An 8,088-nucleotide genomic window follows, 5' to 3' on the forward strand; every position below is an offset into this window, starting at 1 on the left:
GATGGCGTCCCGTATGGTTTCCCGTCCCCTATGGTTTCGAATTTGGATATTGATTTTGATATTGATTTTGATTTTGATTTTGAGTTTGATGAAGTCCTTTTCTGATGGGACGATTCGTCCAACCCCATACAAATTTGGTACTGCATTCCCTTGATTCTTTTTCCTAACGGTAAAATCAAGATTGCAGCAAGATCTTCCTTGTAAGAATATTCTTCATAATTACATGAATAGTACAGTTACAAATTCAAATATCTTTTCCCGCGTTTCTATTTTCCTTGCTATTTGTTCAAATCATTGACAGAAAATACATGTGATGGTAGGGATAGTAATTTGAAGAACTCAATATTGGTGGCTGTATTTCCATTAAGGATGGGTAGGTACCTCTGATCATCTATTCAAGGGGAATTTCTATGGATGATTCATAAACACATACTATGGTAGGTTATCCTCTATTTGATGTCCTAAAAAGACTCAGATTTTTTTTTCAGCGTCTGATCAACTCTGGTTTGGTTTAGGAGCTAAGATCTCTGTTTTCTCCAAAAATCTGGAATTTTCAGGAATGTTATTCTCTGTTTGCTTGCACAGGAAGTTTGGAAATTTACGGGTTTTTTTATACTGTTTATTTCTCTATAAACAATCAAACACTTTTTTTTTTCTCTGTTCATCCACTGTAATGAATGATTTGCAAGAAATGAGACATTCTTCCATTAAAATTTACGACCTAAAGTAGGAGTGTGACATGGTAATTACAATGGTTAAATGTGATCAATACCTATTGCTATAAGGTGTTCCATATACAATAAGATATGGTACAGTCCGCACAACCGTGTCGATTGGTATTGCGAAGTTGACTCCAGAGGATACTCCTGTCCTGCATAGTAGACCAATAAACTAAAAGCTTAATTCAACTTTAAACCGAATTTTAATTTTAAGTCAGGGTTTTAGCCTTTCAAGATATCCTAGTTTTTTTTGGAAATGAAGTTTAAGGCACTAAAGGGATGGTTTAAAGCAGCAGAAGAGAAGGTCTTTTTAAAAATGATATGAAAGACAACCTAAGATTTGCAGAGGGCGATTCTTTTCTGTATCAGTGATTGGATTGACTTATCATACACCCATTCTCCAAAACCGATATGGCCAATTAGGGAAACATCGGGTGTAAACATGCAAAAACACACAATTAAGGAAAACAAATGAACAAAGGAACATCTCCTCACCTTTACGAGTGAAAGTTGCTGTGTTTACTCCAATAACATGACCATATGAATAATCAAGGGCCCGCCTGAGTTTCCTGTTCAGATTTTAATACATCAAAAATCTGTAAAAATAAAATCTAGAAATTTGTTTAAAGGAAGAAAATATAACTAAACTTCAACTGAAGATCAAACATGTTTATGAATAAGGGAGCTAAAATTAAATAAATATTATTAACCTCAACAGAATTAAATGATGGGATGAATTTCTTCCATCACAATGCACAGACAAACTACAAAACAACAAACAGGAGGGAAATCTTTAAAAGAAATTTTGAAAATTCACCGGAATTATAGCCGCATCCGTTTGTATAGCTCCTCGAATAGCCTTTCCGTTTGGTGAGGGTATCTACCTGCCGAGCCCACTAACTACCTGCACTACTCAAATCACCCAGCAAGCAATCATTATGTTAATGAATATCTGCCATCTACTCCTTGCAGTGAAGTAGTATATTTTTTTATTCCCCTTGGAGTAAGTAGATTTAAAGAATCAGTATATGATTCTACAGAAGATGTAAAAATTGAAATGAATAAAGAATACGGTCTCATCAGTATACTATGCTAATGGACACAAGGAGTTGAAAACAGGTAAATGGATTGTGGTCATATTTCAAGAAAAATTACCCCTGTTGTTAAAGTGTTCTCATATCCATAAGGATTCCCAATGGCAAAGCAGCTCTGACCCACACGTATATCACGAGATGTGCCGAGAACAACAGGTTTTAATTCATTTCCTTCAATATCAACCTGAACACAACATTTGGTTAAGTGTCTTCAACCACATACTATTGCAAAGTAGCATGACACATGGGACTTAATGCAAGATACAAATACACATGCAATCGTTTTAGTAGGTGCTCCATATTCATATACTAAATTGTACCATTGTAAGAATATAATAGGGTATTAGAAAAGCAACCTGAGATTTTGATATATATATATATATATATATATATATATAGAGAGAGAGAGAGAGAGAGGAGAGAGAGAGAGAGGTAGTAAACTCAACCTACAAATGAAGAGGAGGATAAACAAAAGTTCATTAGGGTAGTACTAGTGGGATTTTTTTAATATTTTGTTTTGATTAAAAGAGCGAAATATTCTTACCACATGTCTATTTTCCTTTGCTGTTGATATTCTTATTTATTTCTTTCCCCCATCACACTGGCACTATTAGGCGATTCCTCTTGCATTGAGTTCCTTTTCTTTTTCCAACAAGAATTGTTGCCGAATTTTTGTGGTATGATGTCAACTCATGTTGAAGCACATGTATTAAGAGTGATAAGATGGGTGCTTGAAAATACCACTAATAATAGTACTAAAAAACCTTTTGAGTCCAATTGGCAAATTCACTTTTCAGTTCAACATCATTGGCTTGAACAGGATTCCATTTATTTGTCCTTACAATCAATAGGTGCAAGCTCTATCAAACCTCTAGTTGCTAAAAGCAAGCTATATCAGATATCATAAATGTGTGAAAGAGCACTTAATAGAACCCAAGAACGTTTCCCATTTCGTTCTTTAAGTTACTTTTTTGCTAGAAGAGTAAGTATACAAAGACCAATTTAAAAAGGATGCTAGCTCATTTTTGTTTGCCCCTGAAGCGTGTGGTATCGACTTATGCTAAGACCCTTTTTTCCTCACCATCTGGATAGACATCCCACCTGCGATAGCAACAACATAATTGCAAGAGCAGATATTTTAGAAAAGAGTCCATTCCCTTTGACTCACATTTCTCCTGACCATGGATGGGTTATAAGCAACTCTCCTTCACTCCATACCCCCACCCTCATTCTTGCTTCTAACCTCCTTGATGCCTACACTCAACATGAGAGAAACACAGAAGAAAAGTGGAGGACTTTCCATACCTTGATTTTTCCTATAACTAACACCTTGGACCTCAGGCATTAAATGGAATTGGTCCCTTGTTTACTGTGTATAACCACATTCTAAAAGGCTTTGTGGCTTTGTCCTCAAGCCACATCTCAAGGAACAACTCATGGAAATCACATAGAATGCACAGCCTTGAGGTTTAAATGAACAGAAAAAACTGTACCTCAAGATGTGAGGCTCTGATAAGACATTCACTTCACATCTTAAAACTTGCCTTATGTTACAAATATCCACTTCACATGCCATACAAATATAACCACAATGAATTTTTGAAGGTTTAATAATTTTTCGTGGCTTTACAGCCATTTGAAACTTCATATCAATGATACACCTGACAAAATTGGATGGCCTAATTGATAAAAAGAAAGAAGCATAATACAGCCAAACTAAGTTTGCTCCTTAAAAATTTTGTTTGGATCTAGCGTGTGTTTGGTTAATCAACTTAATGACTTAATATTACTTATGACTTAATTTATGTTATTAAGAACATTAAGTATGTTTAAGAAAATAATTTAATATTACAAATTAAAGTTAAAAATGATTTAAAGTAGTCAGTCAAATTTTATAAATCCTAAACATCCTTTGCCTTAATAACCCATGTCTCATTCTCCCTTATTTCTCTCTCATAATCTCATTACTAAATAGCAATGAGGGTAAATATGTCAATCTGATAGTTTAGAAAAAATTTAAGTTGGTTTTAGCAAACAATCTTAATACTAAGGTAAGAATTAGGTAATAAGTTTTAACTCAAGGTTATCTTAAATTTTACAAATTCCCATTCAATTAAATTTAAAGTACTTTAAGTTTTTCTAAATAGTGCCCTCATTTTTTTCCCTTAAATGTTGTTTCCCTGTACTTAACAGTGTTGTATTGAAGGTGATTAGTTTTTTCTAAATACTTTTCTCTGTTTTTATTTGTTAAATTTTGTTCTCCATATTGGAGAGGGTGGAATAGCATATATGAATCTTACTAAAGCATTGTTCCGCATGATTTCTCTACTTCACTGTCCATGTTGCTGCATTTCCTAGCCTTCTTAGAACATATATAATGCAGCTCTTAGAAAGGCTTATGTGAGGATTTCCAATTTACAAGTTAACAATGTATTTAAACAACTGAAGAAGGAAAAAAAAAAAAAAGAGGTTTGCAATGTACTTATATCCTGAAGTACCTAACAGAACTTGCCTTAAAATTAATAAAGAACTAAAAGTATACCTTCAAAACAGCAAGATCGTATGCTGGATCATAGCCATTGATCTTAGCTTCTCTGGAAAAGCTATTGCCTTTTGCATCTACAAGATACACCTGTAAAAGAGAAGCACCAGATAAGAACAATGATAACATGAGTCTACTACATTAAACTATAAAAAAAAAAACCAAGAAGATAAAAAGGAAAAGCAAAATATAATAACGAGAAACAGGACAAAACCTTACAACGCTGTAGTCCACTTGTATCTGTAGCCAATTTAGCTACAACATGGTAATTAGTGACCTGTCCTATACAAATATTCTTCTCATGATAAAGGAGTGCAGACTGTACACCAAAAGGAGAATTTAACTACATAGAAGAAAAAAACAAGGTCACAAACTAAAACTTACTAGACTACTCCAAAAAACCAAAAAACAAAAAAAAAGAAGAATAAAAAACCATGGAGGTAAGTATCTATGCTTCAAAGATTGCAATGATAATATAGGTGAAAGTAATGGCTACTAGGACTTTGCACTACAGGAGTTTAGCACAAAAGTTACAAAGATAACAAAATGTAGTCGATTGATATAACCAACAAAGCATGTAACATGCAACATAAAATACAAATAGGAGAAAATCATGGACATTATGTCCAGAGGATTGCATTGGTTTAAACATTGTCAACAGGACTCTAGATACATAGAAAAAGAAAAAATCTAACTTTCATTTATATCATAGGAGTCAGATTCTTAGCATAAACAAAGTATCGCTTGGAATAGGAAAGGAAGGTAAATATGAATAGGCAATGCATATTTTGCCACTTAGCTATCATCACATCAAAGGATAGAGTGCATCATCAATACGAATTCAGCTGAAAAGAAGTACTTCTTTTCCTATCAAGGGTGTTTATTTACTAGCAAAATGCATGAGATAATAAAAAGAATAGAAAGACAAAGGAAAACCAAAGAAAACTTGCATATAATAATGTGTGATTGAAACAAAGATTAAACTGGAAGAAGGGAATGCCTACTATGTGACCAAACTTGTCCCAAATGAAGCCTGAAACTGTTCCTTCAACTTTTGTGTTTTCATTTCATTCAGCATGGATTCATTGGATGAGCTAGTAGGGCCCTTTACTATTTCCAGGTCTTTAATGAAAACAACAGATGGTGAAGTATCCTACAACCATCAAGAAAAGTAAAGCTTAGTAAGTACAAACTCATGAGTACATGCAACTTCAAGCAAGAATAATCTCTAATCCTTGGGAATAATTTCAGCCAATATTCAAGATGTCAATTTAAGGAATGAATGGATAAGTAAACAACCAAATAAATAAAGATGCACAAGTGAATAAAGAACACTTTTCTTTCAAAAGCTAAGTGGCAAAGCACAATAAGTGGCTTGTGCTCAGCTTGGGAATTTGTTTGATCTCATTCTCCAGTCTAATCAAGTCAAACTCAAGTATACTGCGCTCTGCTCTGTTATTAGCTTCCTTATTTCTTTTTCTTTCGATAGACTATTAGTGTGTTTATACTTGAGAATTATTGGACAAATGGCTCTAGGAGTTAAGAATATTAATTTAAAAGTTTTCTAATTAAATTCCCTTTCCATTTCATAATAGTTCTGTAGATGATTCTGATTACGATTCCTTTTATTTGATTTCCTTTTCTGATTCCTATTCTTCCATTCAATTTCCTGAAAAATTTAGTAAGAGGATAACTAAGCCAGCTTGCTACCTGTTTTACCAATCTAATCTGGAGCTCAAGCGATGCTGTGCTTGGAATGCTAGAATGGAGAATCTCTTTCATTAATGTGTTGGGATTGTTTTTTAAAATGGGAATAGGAATAAAAAATTCATTGGCATGGATATCAAGTCCCACTCTTATTAGGGTTTTGATTCCTCTCTTCTACATGCTATTCATAGTCTTAAAGGCACAAGGCACACCAAAGGCCCAAAGTCTCCTACAACTTAGGCGCAAGGCGCTACAATTAAAGAGTGGTTGTGCCTTGGGTCTAGGCGCACTTAATATGATGCTATTATGATTTACCTCCATTCTCATCCTATTTCCATTCCTATTCCACAAAAGTTGATTCAAATTCAAACTGAATTCAAACTTAAATGATGAGGTTAGCTTCGGCTTGTGTAGAGGTTGCATAAATACAAATAACCCACTGCTCTGTTCAGGTAACTTGCTTACATACAACAAAGTGGTTCTGACTAGCCGATAGTAAAAAGGAGCTGCTACCTTCTCTGCTATAAGCGTGAAACTTGTTGAATGAATAGTACTGGTTGCAACTTGCTAAACTTCAACAATTATGATAAAAATTTAGCAAGTAATGATTCTTAAATAAGTTGAGGTGTGTTTGGAATGCAATTCTAGTCAAGACCCAATTCTTGATAAATTCTTACAATAAAAACAAACACCCAATTTTTACATTAAAAATTATTCCAATTCCATTAAATTTATTCATGTGCATACCGACATGTTCAACCCAAACAATGCAGTGACCCAGACCAAGCAATTAATTACAAAAAAAAAAAAAAAAACAGTAATATGCAAGCAAGAAAGAGTTGTGATTTTATATATCAGAAGGTGAAGGAGAAAAGAGAAGGCAGAGAGAGGAGACCTGAAAGAGGTGGACCACACGTTCTTCATCTTGCTGAAACTGATCTTGTTCCTGCTGGGCAATTGCAGAGGGAAAAGCAGGCGTGAAACTGAAAAAGGAAGAAACAAAGCATGTACCCAACATTATGGCTTCTCTTCTTGTACCAAGGCTCCTGCTCCATGATGATGGTGAAGAAGAAGATGATGACGGTGATTCCTTGGTTGGAATCGGAGAGGGGATGGATTGTAGACAACCCAACACCACCATTATCTCCTTCAATCCAGAATGGATACAATTAAGGTCACCCTCTTCACTCTCCCACCTAAGATTCTCAACGCCCAATTCCTATCTTCTCATTACAATTCCTCTTCTCTTCTCCGCTTGGACCTACGAGGACAGGGATGATGTTGAACTGAACACATATAAGCCGCGAATAATTTTGGGCTAGGCCCAACTTTTTGGAAAACAAGTGAAGCATATGTGGGTCTGTCTGGAGGTTCGGGCTTTCGTCCAGCACGTCCAGTCTTCACTCTCTTGGACAGAACAGTGCCTTCAGAACCATAGCACTCGTGCTATTTGTTATGAACTTATAATGCATGAATATATTATGGGCCCAAATTTTACAACCTTAATTTGGTTCTCGAAAAATTTGACGGAAAATACAAGAAAAAGAAACTGGGAAAGAAACTAAAAAACAAGTCTAAAGTAAATAAATTATTTTTATATATCATTTCAAACTTATTTTACTTATTTTAACTATTTGATATAAAAATTAAATAATTTAAAAAATATATAAGTTTTTAATTAATTTTAATTATATATATATATTTCTTATAGAACAATTAAACATGAAAAAAACCATTTTTCTTAACATTTTTTTTTAATACTTTTTAGGAATCAAATATAACCTTAGAGAAAATTGATTGACTAACATACTATCAAAACCTTCTTTTGGCCGGAGATTATGTGTTTGAACTTCAATGTATATTTATTTCCTCAATTTACTAATTAAAAAAAAAACTATTTTATTCTCCAATTTATCGACTCTAGGGGTAAGTCCAGAGGAGGTTATATGCTCTTAATCTTTTAGAAAAATTATTAACAGTGTTCATTAGCTATAAGTGAAAGCTTAAAGATGTAGCTTTTCTTGAA

General features: G+C 33.9%; 1 pseudogene; it reads right to left on the reverse strand.

Moving 5' to 3' along the window:
* Positions 1 to 1,545: 1,545 nt before the first annotated feature.
* Positions 1,546 to 7,279, reverse strand: LOC117924904 (annotated as a pseudogene).
* Between the last annotated feature and the right edge of the window lie 809 nt (positions 7,280 to 8,088).

This window comes from Vitis riparia, chromosome 11 (assembly GCF_004353265.1).
Source record: "Vitis riparia cultivar Riparia Gloire de Montpellier isolate 1030 chromosome 11, EGFV_Vit.rip_1.0, whole genome shotgun sequence".
Lineage (NCBI taxonomy): Eukaryota > Viridiplantae > Streptophyta > Magnoliopsida > Vitales > Vitaceae > Vitis > Vitis riparia.